Below are 17,905 nucleotides of genomic sequence, written 5' to 3'. Positions count from 1 at the left end.
GCTGGACGAGGCGTCCAACTTTTTGGTCTGGAAGGCTAGTATCTTATCCATTCTAGATAGACATCGCATCAAGGGCTTTGCCTTGAGAACAATGGCTATCCCAGTTGACCCGATAGTTAATGAGAAGTACGAGGAGGCAATGGCCAAGGCAAAATGCATCATCCTTGATGGGGTCAAGGATCATGTGGTCCAACATATTGTCGAGAAAGAGATGGCAAAGGAAGTGTGAGACACCTTGAAGACGTTGTACCAGCACACTTTCGTGCAAAGGAAAATGTTACTTGAGAATCAACTACAGTCATACCAGATGCAGAAGGGGGAGCAGATAGATCTCTTCCTTGGTCGGTTAAAGGAGATCCGGGAGAAACTGACTTCCATAGGGGCCACGCCGGATGAAGAGATGATGGTAAGAACGAAGAGGAAGAGGATGCAGCTCTGGCATCTGCAAGAAAGCAGGAAAAGAGGAAGAAGAAGGACCTCTCCAAGGTCAAGTGCTTCCACTGTGTGGAACTAGGTCATTATGCGAACTAGTGTTCGAGGAAGAAGAACAAGGGAGAGGCGTCTGACTCTAAGACAGCGCCAGTGAAGGTGGAGAAGGAAGTCGAGGAGGATGACGATTGTGCCATGAGTGCTCACGTACCTCTAGAGAAGAGGTGGGAAGACATCGAGCTGTAGTCAGGAGGACTACAGGCGATGAGGGGAAAAATCCTTGAGCTACCCAGCCTCTTGGATTATACCTCGCTACGGGAGCCCCAAACAGAGAGTAGCAGAACTGGCAACGTCGGTAGAGACGGATGCGGATGAATCGGCAGAGAGTGCTACAGTGCAGGAGTCCCCGAGCAATGCGAGGCTAGCAGGCTGCAACAGTGTGGGAGGCACGGAGAGTATTGCACCAGTGTAGGATGGCACAGAGAAGTGTGCAACGGTGTGAGATGTAGGTAGTTGTTGCAGCAGCACAGAGGTTAGTAGAGGGAGCACTTGTTAGCGGTAGAGGGAGCTTCAGCATCGGGAGTGTTTCTAGCCTGACAGGCATTGTCAGTATGTCAAAAGTTGGGTGGATCAGCTACTTACTTCTTAATAACTGAGTTGCAGTACAGTAGCACGATACAGCATGATGAGAGGGGGATGCAATGTTGGGAGGATGGACCAACAGCAGCACGAATGCAGAGGGAGTTGTTGTACGGATGCAGCAATGACAGTGGCAGGGCCATGGGCAGCAGTGCAGCGGATGTTGGGCGAGGAGGCCTAGCATCAGCATCGGTACCGGTGCCATATAATCAGAGTGATGCTCAGTGAAGAGTATTACTAGAGCATAGTCCTAACTAAGAGGGAGTATTGATTTGGGGTAGCATCGGATGTGCTTTAGCCATGAAAATTGGTGGTGAGGGTAAAGCACATGAGATCTCCAAGACCCAGAAATGGTTTGGACAGATTGTACCCGGTTTGGGAGATATTAAAATAATTAATATTTTTAATGGAGTTCCTAAGTCTAAACCTAGGAAAAATAAAATATTAATGGGTATTAATATAAAACTAGGTTAGAAGGTTCCAAAAGTCATGGATCAAGCCAAATCTAATCTGAGCCATTGATTAGAAATTTAATCTAGGTCGTTGAAGGACCAACGGAAAAGTATAAGAGGAGGTTGAGGGTCAGTTGGAGAATACACCAGAGTGATCAGTGATTCGATTTGCTAGAGCGGGGTAGCTAAGCAAAGTTGAATCAGTGATCAACAGCGAGTGGCAGTGAGTACTAGACAGAGAGGCAGCAACAGTGCCAAGAGACCAACGTAGAGGCAGAGAGAGAGAGAGCAGCAGCCAGAGCAGGCCACGCAAAGCCCAACAGAGACAACGCAAAGGCCTTAGGGACTGCGTCATCCATGCAGAGAGCAGCTGGAGTGATGCAGAGGGTCCTAGAGGCTGCACAGTGCCTAAGAGGGCGGACGCAAAGGGGTTTAGGGCTGCCGCAGAGGCCAGAAAGGCCAGCGCAGTGCTTTAGAGTCGTTGGAGAGGGTTCGTGGGACAGGTTTTCTGAATACCTGTTTCCGAATAGAGAGGTATCGTTGCCAGTTATTTTTTTCTCTGTCGGGTGAGCCAGTTAGGCACCAAGTTGTACTGAAGGAAATACTGCATAATAATAAACCCTCAGAATAATTGCACCAGTTTTCCCGATTGGGCTTTTTCGGCGATATTTGTCCAAAAATAACGGTGTCACTTGTGTGTTTGTTTTCTTTCAGCTGATGATCTGTAGATGTTGAGACTATATTGTGTTTATTTCGTTATTTATATGTTTTAAATAACTTGTTCGAATTTAACAAGTAGAAGAAATAAACCAGCAGAATACAGATTAAATTTCTAACAGATAGATTTAGAAATTTCAACACAATACAGTAGCAGCAACAGCGCAGTGTTGGTAGCAGCAACGTTGCACAAAGGAGGTACTTCAGAAACAAAGCAGCATGCAAGTGGACATTGTTGCTAGAGCACTTTCCTCGCTAAGAGGGAGTGTTAGTTTTTGGTAGCATCGAAAGTGCTCTAGCTTTGAAAATTGGTGGAGAGGCTAAGGCACATGAGTTTTAAAGAACCTAGAAACAATTTGGTGAAATTCCACCCGGATTGTATTTTATTAAAATAATTAATATTTTTAATGGGGTTCCTAAGTCTAAACTTAGGAAAATTAAAATATTAATGGGTATTAATCAAAATATGGGTGAGAATGATCTAGAACGCAGATCAAGTCATGTTTTAATCTTAGCCGTTGATTAGAGACTTAATCTCAGCGATTGAAGACTCAACAAGAAAAGTATAAAATGGAGGCTTGGGGTTCATTTGGAAGCACACACAAAGAGATTGAGGAAATCGATTTTCTGAGGTGAGAAGTTCTCAAGAGGGAAATCAATTGGGGATATCTTGCAGTAGAGGGGCAGTGAGAATTCGGGAGGACTTTCCGAAGAATAATGATAGAGAGGTGGAGAGAGCTTGCAGAGAGGCAGCACAGAAGTCGAGAGAGCTAACGCAGAAAAGTTGTCTGTCACGCAGAATCCAGAACTACTGGAATAGCCGAAACTGTCGGGAACTGCCGGAATAGCCAGTAAAGCTTACGCAGAGGTAGCACAGTAGCTGGGAGAGCTGATGCAAAAAAGTTGCCTGTCACACAAAATCCAGAACTGCCGGAACAGCCGGAAGAGCTGACGCAGAGGGCAAAGAAGGTAATGAAAGGCTGGCACAGAACCTGAAAGGCTAACGCAAAAATAGTCGGGGTTAGCCAGTCTTGTGCCGGATCAGCCGGAATTCTACCAAGTGAAGTAAGTTAAATCTCACTCATATTTTTTGCCAGTATTTTCTCTGTAAATGGTTGCTAGATGCGCATCCTATATTTGTATTCAGAGATTTCTCTTGCATAATAATAATGCACCGGTTTTCCCACATTGGGTTTTTCCGGGGACTATTGTGTCCTAAAATAAGTGTGTCCTATGTATCTTGTTCTTTGCTCTGTTTTCTGTTTCATGAGATCAAATATTTAATTAGTGTAGGTTGCAGAAGTAATTTTCTTTAGTATTCAGAAGAATAACTTGATAAATGTAATTTAAAAAATCAAGTAGGTGAAGTAGATTCAAATTTGCTGCAGAAGGGGTTCCTTCAGTAGTAGGAATTTTCATAGGGCTTGGCCATCCGAGAAGCCTCAGAGCCGTCTTGTATAATTTATTTATGTCATTTGAATGTCTTTTTCACTTGCATCTCTTATTTTTTCATTTACTATTCATGCTTCTTTTGTTGTAGGTTATATTGGTTAAATGATTGAAGTGAATTGTTTTGCAGGTTATTTACAGATTCACAAGCATGATGCATCCTTAGAAAAACTTTGAAAAGTCATATTCATCATTGAGTTACTTGGATTGGTCTACTAGTTCACAAATCTAAAATTTCTGGAAGTCCCTTGTAGCAAAATAGTAGTAATTTTCTGCTATTTTTTAGAATGTGTTAATGAGCTTCATTTGAGTTGATTCCACTTGCATTGGATCATAAAAACATTCAAGTTAATAACAAAATTTACCCCATAGAATTTTCACTTGATTAGGTTAGGAATTTGGTAGGTTAACTAGCTCACTAGTTCTTGAATTTCCAGTTTTTAGAGTAGTAATTTTTTGTTATTTTTTAGCATGTGTTAACAGGCGTATTTTGGAGTGATTCCACTTTAAATGGAGTGTGAAGGCATCCTACTTGAAAACAAAAATTTGCCCATCCCTTTTGCATTTGATTTACTTGGGCATTCGGCAAGTTATCTCCTCCTGTAACACCTCCTGTAGATCTCTTGTAGCACGTGTAAACTCGGCCAGATTTGTTCCAAAAGCTTTGTTTTTGTCTCTTAGGATTGAATCATGACCCCTAGGCTTTGAGTCCGTGATTGGGGAAGACTAAACACCACTTAGGACTTGCCTTTTTACAAAGTAGATTAGGCCTATATCTATGAATTCGTGCTCTTAGGATTTCGATTATAAAATTCTTGTTCTTGAATAAGATTAGTTTCTTTTCAAAGCAACTCTTCACATTCTACAATTAGACTAATGATTCTACTCTATCAGCAATGGAAAAACATCCAAAATTATTGAACTAATTGTGTTCAGTATGATACCACGTGAATACCAGAGCCTAACTGCTACTAGTCTCTGCACTGACCCTCTGAATCTACTGCACTGTTGCTGACCTCTGCTCTGTGCCATCTGCACTGTTGCCAACTTTGCTCTGCGTTGTTCAGTGTCTGGAGCTCCTAGCCACTGCAATTTTCCCCGCGACACTTGGCACGATCTGACACTAGTCCATCCTGCTACTTCTGATCTGGGCTCCTGTAGCAAGGAAATGATCCTAGAGGTGAACTCCTCAAGGATCCTACCCATCTGTAGCTCTTTTGAACTACACCTCCAAATCAGCCCACCTCCCTCCTTGAGGTATCTCGGCTGTCATGGAAACTCCTCTTCCTTGATCTTTGCAGCCACAGCATTCGAATCGTGTTTCTCATCCTTGTCCTTCTTCTTGAGAGTACACTGTGTAGCATAGTGACCCATCTCACCACACCTGAAACACTTGATCTTCGAGACGTCCTTCTTACGTCTCCACTACTCCTACTGTCCCTTCTATGCAAGGGTTGCATTCTCCTCCTCCTCCTTGGGCATCAACCCACTATTGTTGCTTCCGTCAAGTTTAACCTTGACTAAGTCTCTCCTCAGCTCCTCTTGTTTAACAACTGCCCACATCTCATCCCAATTCGGTAATGCTGCTCCGCCCATGATACTCTGGACAAAGACTTGCCACTCATCTGAGACAGAATTAAGGGCCAGTCTATCCAACTCTGAATCCTGAGGTGTATGCCCTGTAGCAGACAATTCATCACGGGTCTCCTTAAGCTTCGTGAGGAATGGATCCACACGCTCCCCCTTCTACATCTAAGCAAATTGCAGCTTCTGCTCCAAGTACATCTTCCGCTACTCGGAAGATCCTTGATATAACGTAGGCAAAGCGTCCCACATCTCCTTAGCAGTCCCTCTGCTAGCGATGTAACAGACCACATTATCTTTTACCCCGTCAAGGATCATTCTTTTTTTATTTGCTATCTCAACTCGATACTTCTTCAACGGATCTGCATCTGCAGGCACAACCACCACACTGTCAACATATGTCTTGAGGCCATGCTCATCTAGAAGGAAAAACATTCTAGCCTTCCAGATGACATAGCTGGATACTCTATCCAACCTGTCCTGATCCCTCAAGCCACTAGATGCCATTTTCGCCACAAATGTCGAAAATCTCCTCTCTCCTTTGCATTGTTGTTGGGCTAGCGTACGCACTCCCTGCTAGAGCTAGTAAAGATATTGCCCCTTGCTGCTACTCAGCTCTAGAGAATTTGAATTCCTTAGCTACGAATTCTCCGAGGAAGAAATTCCCTTAGTCATGCTTCTCTTCTCTCTTCTGATGATCTTCTGCCCCACAAACTGCCTATAGAAGTATCTGCGTCCCACCAACTCTCCTCACGTTAAGGCTTCAGTGCTGCTCCCTCTGCCCTAGCAAAAATTCGATCTGGAAGCCCTTCTCTCCGTCGACTCACTTGGAGAGACACTACCTCGAAATTTTAACCCTCCGACTAGAACTGCGCAAACCCTATGGGGTTTCGATCTATTGCCTCCTGCAACTTTTCGATCTCCCTCTTCTGCTCAACCTTGGTTTCTCTGGCACTGTTCTTCTTGCTTCACCTGCAACTTTGATACCATGTGAAAATTCCTCAATCGGAATCCCTACTGCAGCAACTGATAATGTTTCTTCTATTTGTTAAATTAATCAACCAAATTATTTGCAGTTTCCTACGACAAATATTGAAACATATACACTGCAGCCTTCACTTAATTAAATATTATGCAGAAACAAGAGACTGAGAAAGAAAGAAAATACAACACAAATAACATCGTTGTTTTTGGAGAAATGTCCCCTGAAAAACCCAATGCGGGAAAACCAGTGTAGCAATTTTGAGGGTTTGTTATTATTAAGCAGTAGCAAATTCTAAATACATCTCTGAATACCTCATGGGTTATTCAGTTACAGAGAGAGAAATACTGGCAGAAAGATTTGTGAGATTACCTCACACAATCACTGAGAAAAATCTCGGTTGATCCGGGCATTGGATGAGGTGCGTCTAGCAGGCCCTGCGCCGCCTCTGCCCAGTCCTTATGCAGTCCCTGCGTCAACCCTTCTAGGCACTGCATCACCCAGCGAGCTAATCAATTTGTTGCCCAGAGTCACTGCTCTCAACCTCCCGATCTCACACCCTGGCTCCCAACTTCTGAAACTAACTCTGCTGCAAAATTTCAGACTCTCTCTTACCCTCTGCTATGCCCCTATGTCAACCTCTGTGTGAGAGTTGTTGGATCACTCTCTGCCTCTCTCTACTGATGATTCTCCGGCTGAAAAAAATCGCTTTCTCTCCGAATGCTATCCCTGCCCCTCAACTGCAAGAAATCTACTCAATCAGACTTTCCTCTTAAGAACTTCTCACTTCAGAAATTCGATCTCTTGATCTCTCAGTGTGTTTTCCAAATGACCCTCAAGCTTCCTTAAATAATCTTCTTGTTGATATTCAACGGCCCAGATTAAAAGCTAATCAATGGCTAAGATCATTTTAGCTTGACCCTCGTCTTCTTCTAGAAGTTACACCCACAATTAGATTAATACCCATTGATATTTTTAATTTCCTAACTTTAGACTTAGGTGCCCCATCAAAAAATATTAATTATTTTAATAAAATTGTTTCTGGGTGGAATTTCCCAAAACGCTTTCTGGGTTCTTTGGAATACATGTGCCCAAGCCTCCCTGCAAAATTTGAGGCCTAGAGCACATCTAATGCTACCCTATATCAACATAGACTAGTTGAGCCCATGTACAGTGACTTTCAGAGTCGCAGAATGATTGTATGAGGGCAGAGCTATGTAGCCTAATGTACTATGACCTTGGAGCAGCATAGTCATACTTGAGAAGGCAGATTTGTTGGTTTGTGTTCAGTGACCTTGGAGGAGCAATGTCATTGATAGATCGCAGAATTTGATGAGTTGATGTGTAAGAGATCTGTTGGTGCAGAGGACCTTGTGAGCAGTTGTCGTAGAGGCATTGGAGCAACAATACTCTCTGCAAGTATAGGGGGAAAAGGGCCTTCCAGGTGTTCAAGGCAAGTGGAATAAAAGAGCTAGTGTAAACGCTTCTTGAGCAAGTCAAAATGTTCTTGTTCAAGGGTAGATTGATTGTCATATGTTGTTGACATCAAACCCTAGTTGTCCTTGTATCAAGGCTAATTGTAAGAGTTGTGGTTCCTGGTATGGGAGCTCTATGTTTGTTGTATTAAAGTTGTAATACAAGCAAGTTTTGAGTTGTGTAAATTTTGTGTACTTCATTGATTCGTTGTTGTACATTTTCCGTTGTGCAAAGTGCTTGGTGTTGTGGCATTTTAGTGTGTTTGTGATCATGTTTTAGACATAGGCCTAAATCTAAATTGCCAGGGAAAAATCAACAGGCACCTCTAACACCCACAACGTTCCAACACTTTGCCCCACATTGTTGACTTTTATGGGATGATGCACCTGGACCAGCATGCCCCCAACTGACTTAGCACTGATCAGATGGGATGGTAGCCAATCCAGGGCCCAGATGAGGATGGTATACACATTGAGACATGGGAGGGCTAGCAACACCTTGAAAGCCCTCAATGTTGGAGCAAAGACAGGCATTTTGGCCACTTGGAGACCCATGAGACCACTTTTTGTGCCCCAAAGCCAAAATTGGGGTCCATAGATGGATTATGTCAGAGATCTAGGGGCCAACCCCTAGAGGTTGATTTTAGAGGGCTTCTACACACATTATGGCACCCATTGCCCTCAACGTCAGCCCTAGAAGGGCCTATGCTTGCATGACGTCGGCACCTTCTCCTATTTTGGCTCACGTGTGGAGAGTTATCATGTTTTTCATAGGCTACTAGGTCGGCTTGTGACCTAAAGTGTTTCTTGCACATTATTTTATAATTTCTAGGTGCATTAGGCTAAAATAAGGATTTGAATTCCTCATATAAGTAGAGGAATAGTTCACTGTTGTATCTCATCATCACATCTCTTGGATTTCGACCTCCTTCTCTTGGGATAAATTCAAATCTATTGATGCACTTTGACATTTGGAGCTAAAATGTCTTGCTTTGGAGCCATTCTTTGGAATCAATGATGATATAATTTGGGTGTTATCTTGCAAGTGTTATAATTGTTGAAGATCTATTTTTCTACGTCTAATGTATGAAATATTGTTGATTCTAGTTTATGCTATTGTGCCCTAATTGTTGAAAATAAATTGAATGTTATCTAGATGAACTATTGCATGCATTACTCATACATAACATGTGAATTGAATATCCCAATCGTGATCTTTCATTAGCTCTCCCACGAAAAATTGATTTCCATCGCATAGGTAACTGTTCAAGGTTTTGGTGCTAGGGCATCAAGATTTTGGCCTCCTTAGTAAACTTTTGGCAAATCTATCACATCATAGACTCCAATTACCCAAGGAACAAGGGACTGGTCCATATAGTTGGTGATCAAACACTCTTTTATTCCATATTTTCTCTCTCTAATTTTGGCCCCTTTAAGGCCAAGCTTGCAAAATAGGGCTTGGTGTGAATCCCTAGGCAAGGTGATTTTTGGGGATTGGAGAGCCTAAACATCAAGAAGATAGTATTTGCCACAAAATCTATCCTTTTGGTGGGCATCCACTTCAATTTCATCCATAAACTTTCTTGCTCTAGTCATTTGCCTTGAGAGGAAAACCATAGTTTTGTATTGCTTCAACTTAGGGGCTTCTTGATACCATTCGAAACCTTTTCTCTTGGCCTTGATCTTTGGATATTCCAACACTCAAACAAATTACTCAAACCCTAGGTCTTATGCTTGTAACCCTAGGCCTCTACATAAAATGTGAATTGCCTCCCATTGGAGCCTTGAGCCATTGTTGTGTTGTAGTACCCTAATCCCGAATTTACAGTAACCAGATAGACACGCATATGAAATTTGAAAACAGTAATGCATAAAATTGAAATTTGCACCTACCTGAGCTGCTTGCTGACTTCCGATTCCGCTGCTGAACTGGTAATCCTTAATTGCTGACTGATTTGATTCAATTTAGAGATGGCCAATACCACCCTACCAGACAGAGCAACCTGGTTGCTCAATCCAGAGAAGCTCTCCACAGAGGCTCTCTGTCCCTCCGTGCCCAGAACTCAGATCACTCAAGACTCTTCCACTGCAAGGTTACTTCTCCTGGTTTTCTCCTGCTGAATCCATAATTCGCTGGTTTTTTTCACCCCCCCCTTCAGGTTCAGACCCTGCTATTTAATCCCTCACCTGGCGGTGGCCGCCCTCCCACTTGCAGCCACCGCCTCCCATACATTGATGGCTCCCGATATTTCATATTGTCCTTGGCGCTCAGCAATAACTATCTATCCGGTTTCACTGACTTTATTAATGGCAGGGATACGCATAGATTTTTAGGGCAGCTGATATTTACATTACAATATTTCCCATACGTGTAAGTGTTATAATTGATACCTTATAACTTACATTTAAAATGTTATAAAGTTGTAATGATATAGTGTAGAACGTTTGTTTTATAATTGCTATAAGGTTTTAGGATATATATATTATATCATTTAAATAATATATGATATCAAGTTAAGTATTATGTCTTATAACATATAAATTATATATGATATAAAGTTAATTAATATATCATAACATTTAATTTATATATGGTATAAGTTAATTAATATATTTTATAAATTCATATTTATAAGGTCTAACCATATACTTTATAAAATTTAATACATGGATATATATTTATAAAGTTTTAAGGTCTGAAATTTTATTAATGGGTTGTTACATGTGTTTTTCGTGTAGGTCTAGTCAAATTACCTCCTACATCATACCTAGAGCATCTATCTTAGGTGACCTTAGCATATACTGGGACTCCTCCCATCGATGAAAATCTGCAAAGAGCAAGGGGGTTTTGGCTGTGGTGACAGTGGGGCACCACCCCATTGTTGTCTCTTGGTCTAGTTTATACCTCGTAGGGTTTCCCTCTCCAACGCCTACTAGATTTTGCAGCAACAGGGACTCTTCACAACTTGGAACCTCTTCCACCAATGTTTGAGGACAGAGAATATATTAGCCTTGGCAGTCAGAACCTTGTATCAATGGAATTGCAATTCTATGGATCCAAATTCGGATCAACAGGCCTGACATGTTGTAAACTGGGTTGCTGTCCATCCCTCTGTTTCGCTTGATGCCACCCTGCATCCCAGTTCAGCAGACCTTACACACCTATTGAACGCTCTATAACAACGGTTTTAATTTCAAAATGTAACAGACAAAACGGATACAATAGAAGTAGAAGAAAAGATATTCATTGCTCCCGAAATTCAAACTTCCACCATTATATCCTCCATAGCCATCTCTTCACCCTAACCTGCCATAACTCTGACATTGCAAATCACATCATATAATAATAAATATCAGGGAACAACGACAATGGAACAAACGAAATCCAGGGAGATTGGTCAATCAAACAGGTGACATTAGTCATTCAAACTCATCTTGACTAAACCTTGCAAATTCACTCAAAGAATCTACTGCCCAGATAGAGATTTAAGAACACTTTGCTCGTCCATTAGCATAGACCATACATTCACATTTTCATGCTCGTCCATTAGTTTGTCAAGATTTCTATCAAGGATATTCAGCAAATGCATGCACATTTTCATGTTTAATTTGGCCAAAGCATCAACGTCTTCGCTGCCAGAACAGCATTTAGAGCTGAAAGTTAAATGTAGACATATTGATGGGCAAACGCATTAATCGCCCATATTGAATTCGTAATCTGCTCAAACTTTTCCCAAATATATTTGAAAAAAAAAACGGTTCAAAAATGGAGCCCGTGCAATATTGGGGTCAGCAAATTGTATTGCTGGGCTACGAAGTTCGAGCCGAGCTAATTGTTGTATAATTTTTTGTCCGTCTGATCGTGTTGTGCATTTGAGAAAATATGAAAACAGAGAGATGGAAATTTAATATATTGTTATGAAGAAGCTACCATTTCGGGCAACGTCAGACCTCCACGGTTAGCAAAATTCACCTTCATCCAACCATACAGGCATTCAAATTTCGCAATTCTTGAAGCGGTGAGACAATTGATTGCCGAGAAAAGAGGATATGCATGTATGTAATTCGACAGATCATCGAAGTTCAGAGGTCATGAATCCGTATGATGAAACACGTGGCAAGATAATGTGGACAGTTTGACCAGTCCCCTTTTCTATGAAATGGAGGGTTGCTAGGTTGACTCAGAAAAATAGTGCAATTTCTATGTATTTATTATTAGAAGTTAAAATAGATAAATTGATTTTTTTAGTTGACGATATTGTTTAAAGGTTTTTTTTTTTTTTTTTTTAATTAGGATTTTAGTTGAATTTGGAAAAAAATATTTTTATTTTAAAAATGTTTATGGGTGAACTGTTCAGCTGAAAGAAACTACTTATGCACTGAAAAATATAAAATAATTATAAAAATTGTACTTATTTAATTTTTTATTTATATTTTTAATGTCAGCATGAAACTATCATAGACAGGTATAATGGCATTAATGTCTAACAGGCCAAGAGATTTTTAATGGGTAATGAACACTCTTGCACAGCACATCATGGAAATATTCAACAACATCATTCAACAAGGATTCCCAAGGCACTGGACAACTAGCCTAGCAATACCTCTTTTTAAAAGTGGAGACATTAATAATCCTCCCAACTATAGAACCATTATGATCAATCCTTTGTTTGCAAAGCTTTTCGGCAACATGGTAGAAAATAGAATCAATAAGTGGGCAGAAGTAAAAGAAAAGAGGGGAAGAGGACAAGCAGGTTTTGGGCCGAAGCATTCTACAATGGATCATGATATCACATTGAGACACATTGTTGAAAAGGTTTGGGAGGACAAAGAATAAGTGTTTTGTTGCTCTGTTGACTTCAAAAAGGCATTTGACACAGTCCTTAGAGATAAGTTGTGGCGTAGAACGGAAGAACTTGAAATTCCTTTGCATTGTAGAGTTGTTCTCCATAGACTTTACGAAGAGGTGAAAATCAAAATTAGAACCTCAGCAGGTATTTCAACAACTTTTAGAAGTGACATTGGAGTCAAGCAAGGTTGCCCTCTATCTCCTACTATTTTTGGCTTATAGATTGATAAACTGAAAGAGTGGCTAAATCTGCAAGGTGGAGATGGTGTTCAGTTGGGGGAGTTTGTGATAAAGCTTCTTTTATACGCTGATGATCTTGTATTGATTTCTAAATCAGCCCATGGATTGCAAATGCACCTATATGCCCTTGAGCATTTTTGTAGAGCAGTGGGGATGCAAGTCAATACTAGCAAGACCAAAATAATGATTTTATCTAATAAAAGGAAGCAGAGCCAACATACGTTCTTCTTTGAAGACAACATTCTTGAAGAAGTAAATGAGTACAAGTACCTCGGGATTGATTTCAACAACAAAATTAATTGGGAGGACTGAAGAAAGAAGAGAATTTTAGGAGGGTGGAAAGCATTATATGCTCTTCAAAACAAATGTAGAGAGATAGAGTTATGGGATTGGAAAACGACTAAAGCGCTTTTTGGACTCCTAGTTTATCCAGTGATGCTATATGGGTATGAATTGTGAGCTAGCAGCACCCCCGTCTCAAAATGGAAACATATTGAGAAAATCCAAAACGCTTGATCATGAGCAGGTTCAAAATAATAAGTTTGGTATCTTATTAGATAATGTTGAGTAAAACAGGAGCAACTCCCATCGAAACAATTGCTATGGTGCGGCTCATAAGATATCTAAAAAGAATTGAGCAAATGGGAGTAGGTAAATGGCCTAATGTTATCTTCAATGAAGGCATGAGTGAAAGAAAGAAAACATGGATGAAATAAAACTACATAAGGATGCAAAAATGGAATATCTACCTCAATGCCTGTCCCACAAATAGCAAGGAGGTAAAGGATTTTGTTATGGAGAAGTTTCCTAAACGGGTATGGGGAAAAGAGTTGAGTAGAAAGTAGTACTACATTGAGGAATTCAACCCTACATGTGATCTACAACAAAAAGAGTTCATTGGAGCTAGCATTCCGTGGAGGGCAAAGGTTCTTATTGCTTAATTAAAAACCAACTCGCATCAACTTTGGTGTGAAACAGGACAGTGGAAAAGGCCTAAAGAAGCTTGGGAAGAACGAGTGTGTACATTTTTCACATCTAGGACAGTGGAATCGGAAAAACATTTCTGTTTGGAATGTGATGCATTCGAAGACATCAAAGAAAGTTATGGGAATATGCTAGCATCGGTTTCTTGGCATTGTCTTTTCAGCGAGGGGATTGTTGGAAAGTTGGGCCAACTCATCATCAATTTAAACAAGAAAATGATTGAATTGCAAAAGATGAAAAACAGGGAACTAATAGTCCCATAGACTATTTTTAGTCCCATGGATGTTAAAATATCATTCATAATTGTAAATAATATTTTAAAATTTCATTGTTTTATGGAGGTGATTTCATTATTTTATGGGGGTGATTTGATTTTACTGGGTTTATTGTTGGGTTTATTGATCTAAAGATTCATATTCCTGGAGTTTAATATTATTCCTTTAGGTTTGTAATCCATTGGGTTTTTAGTATTAATCCCTAGGGTTTATTATTCCCTTGGGTTTATAATATCAATCATGATCAACCATGTTTTATGAATTCAATCATGAACAACCATGTTTTATGAATTCAATCGTAGTCAACCATGGTCCATTGTCTTATTGTGACAAATATTGTCTCAATATGAGAATCAATCATGGTCCAATGTCGCGTTATACCAAAGACTCTCTCGATTTGAAAATCAATCATGGTCAAGCATGTTCAACCATGGTCCAACGTCACATTCTGACATGGATTGGTCTCAAAATGAAAATCAACCATGGTCAAACATGTTTATTTTAGTGTTTATAATATTTATCTTAGAGTTTATATACCTTAGGTTTATAATATAAGTCCGTTGGGTTTAATATTATTCAACCATGGTGATTTGGACTCATTTTGAAGGATTAATGAAACTCTTTGGTGATTCCAATCAGAGTAATGTGTAGTATGTTTCCCTTTTGTTTATCACTTCATGTATGTTTTTCTCCCTTTGAAATAGTGTAATGAAGCTGTCGGTTTCACCCTGATTCATGGTTGTATATTTGTTGCTAAGTAGTAACCGTAACTGTGGTAATTACAAATTTACTTGTGTTATTTGATAGCCTACAATATGAGCACAAATTTACTTATGCTAATTAGTGACAAATGTATTCATGATGTACAGATCTTGGGACCTTAATTAGCGCTCCACTGTTTTTGCCATTCCACCTCTTCAGTCTTCCATACTTCTGTCGTTGTTGCTTAGGATTATGTATTGTATCCAGCCCTATGCATCAAATTCCTTCCTTTCTTTCCTCCTCTTCATTTTGCTACAACGCCAATATTGAAGCTGCCTATTGTTGTGTGTCGGCCACCAGAACTAGACATTTCTCTTTGATATTAGCCTAATTTACCCCCTAAGTATTTAGATCCATGTATTTGCTTGAGTTTACCTTGATGAAGGACTATTGAACCAAGCCCCCTTTATTATCTTTTTCAAACTTCGTGACATATCAAAGTGCAACAGAAAGCCCTACTCATAATATTCAAAAGCACTCCTCTTAAGATGTCCTAGACACTGGTCTTATTTCAACCCAGAGGTTGTCTCTAGGAGGCTTCTATATTTCCTGAAGCAATTGTGCAACGGGTGACAGAAAAAGCTACAACATCTTTTTGGTGTTGCTGCCGGTGAACGGATTAGAATATTTTTCCCTGGGGATGAAAATTTTTTACATTCCCTCTGTCAGGTGAGCAAGGGAAGTGTGGGTTGAAGATCTCTCACCTTGGCGACTCCATTGTTTCAATCTTATTTTAAACACCCTAGCGACTCCACTGTCTATATCTTTATTTGATCATCCTGGCTTTCAAGCAACCTCATACTCACTTTGATGCTAAAACAGCGAAAAATTTCCCTACCTTTAAACCTGAGATCACTCACCTAAAGGGGTTTTCAAAATGGCCCTTCCTACATTCTTGGCCAACAGATTTTCTCCACTGGATTTTTTTTCTATTGCTAGTTATCCCAATCATGTCCCTCCATTTCATGAATGGAATACCCAATTGCCTATATTTAGTGGAAACACAGATAGAAGGTCGAACCAGCACCTCAAGGATTTTCATGAAGGCATGGAACAACGAGGTATTGTTTTTCAATATGTGAAAATGAAATTGTTCGTGTATTCTTTAGAAGAAGATTTTAGAGTTTGGTATAGAACAATACCTCGTGGCGGCATATCTTCCTTAAAGAGATTTCACATAGCATTCAATCATTATTGCAAAAGATTATATCCACCGGATGCTCTATTTGAAGATTGTTGTGCATATTTCAATGTTGAAAATATTTATGAGGTTAATGATCTTGCTGAAGATGTTTGTGGGGCTCCACTCCAAGAAGACATATACTGGCATCAAGAAGCATCACCCAGTGATCAAGAAAGAGAGGAAGGAGACATCATCGAGTTGCAAACAAACCCTCAGAGATCTTATTTTGCCGAATTTGATGATTGTTCTAATTATGTGTATTTCTCTGATGGGGAGTCGAGCGATGCAGGAATACAACAGTCCCAGTCATGGGAAGTTGCACAGAAAGAGGAGGCCCACCAGGAGGTTAATAAAGAGGCTCTAGTTTACAATTCACATCCTTCACCTGAAGAACAAGTTCAAGAACCTCCTCCAATCTATGATGCATATGATTCAGAGGAGGATGTGATTGTTGCATATGTTCAAAGGGAGTTGCTTACCAGCAAATGGGGAGAAGGCTTCTAGCAACAAATTCTTCAAGAGGAGCCCAAAGTCGAAGAGCCAAGCAATGCCTGCGACTACCTATTGCAGAAAGATTCCTCCCTAGAAACTGTTCAAGAAAGGGAGACATGTATAAATTTTTCTCATCAGTTCCATGATCCAATAGCTGATTATATGGCATATTTCTTTGGCCTGCAACAATATACCTCAATTCCAAGGTGCGTGTCAAACCTGTGGTCTGAAGTTCTTATGGGGTGCATGCCCATTTTAGCCACTGATTTTCAAGAACACAACCCAGTTAAAAGGTTCATGCAGGAGATTAAAAGAGTTGAACATCAACTACCAAGTTTGGGGGTACATATCAAAATTTTTGTCCAAAGATTTTATGTGGTACATGCATGTTTTAAATGTTGATTTTCTAGAGAACGATGGCATAAGATCCAATACCCTAATGTTGAGATGGTGTCATTAAAAGGTCGACTTCACTTGGGTGAATTGAGCCTTGTACCTAAAGTAAGAGTTGTACATAAATAAGCTCACTAGCTGAGCATTTAATTTCCAGTTGTTAGAATTTATATTTTTACATTCAGTTTGATGTGGAAAGGATTCCCTGCAACTAAAGTTCCATGGAGATTTTCTAGTTGTATAGGTTCATTATATTTTTGACTCCATGCCCAATGGCAAAGGCTACTGGTCTGCAGGTTCTCAGCACCTTGCCAACAAGGCACTATCCCCAATTGGAGCCAATGTTGTCACCTACTGCAAAATGTGTTTTCAGTTGTCCAAAGTGCAAAAAAGCAGAGAATTTTACAGTCATCTTGCAAGCCATAGAAATACTCAAAGTCTAAATCAGACCCTCTCCATTAGAAAGTGCTCTGAACAAGCTTTCCAATGGTATGTAGAGGTCCAAAAATGGATTCATGGATCAGAAGTTTTGGTCTTCAAAAGTTCAAGGATTAAAGCCTCAAGGAAAGAAGGAATATCGTAGGTCCGATATCGGAGATCACATATCAGAGGTTCAAGCATGTTGCACATCGGCGATCACACATCAGAGAAGAATCGCATATCGGCAATCGCACATCATGAGGCATAGAATATCGGTGATTGCATAATCGGAGGTCTTGGCACATCGGCGATCGCACATCGAAGCTCGAAGGAGATCGGTGATCAGCAATTGGCAGTCGGAACTTTTGAACAGGTGACAACCTTTGAAAGTTGCGATATCGCATAAAGTTCCAATATAGTGTAACACCACCGGGAAACTCAAATAAATTTACACAGGATTTCTCGGCAAAACCAAGGGCAGACAGGCCCTTTTCTCTCTCCACCAAGACGCATGGAAGCATTTGGTTGGTCTCGATAAGCTACACGTGGCGACCCAAGATTGGCTCCGATAATGACGCGT

At 40.4% G+C, this 17,905-nt stretch overlaps 1 pseudogene across 1 annotated transcript in view; it reads right to left on the bottom strand.

Moving 5' to 3' along the window:
- Nucleotides 1–11,799, bottom strand: part of LOC149253386 (uncharacterized) — a 372,890-nt pseudogene extending 361,091 nt beyond the window's left edge. Inside the window, exon 1 of the transcript XR_016266201.1 lies at nt 11,659–11,799. The product of XR_016266201.1 is annotated as an uncharacterized LOC149253386 (transcript). The remainder of the gene's footprint in view (nt 1–11,658) is intronic.
- Between the last annotated feature and the right edge of the window lie 6,106 nt (nt 11,800–17,905).

The sequence above is a fragment of the Pinus tabuliformis genome, chromosome 7 (genome assembly GCF_031772625.1).
Source record: "Pinus tabuliformis cultivar Carrire ecotype Pingquan chromosome 7, CPIR1, whole genome shotgun sequence".
In the NCBI taxonomy this organism is placed as follows: domain Eukaryota; kingdom Viridiplantae; phylum Streptophyta; class Pinopsida; order Pinales; family Pinaceae; genus Pinus; species Pinus tabuliformis.
The sequence above is the reverse complement of the archived record's forward strand: the minus strand, read 5'-3'. Positions and strand labels throughout refer to the sequence as shown.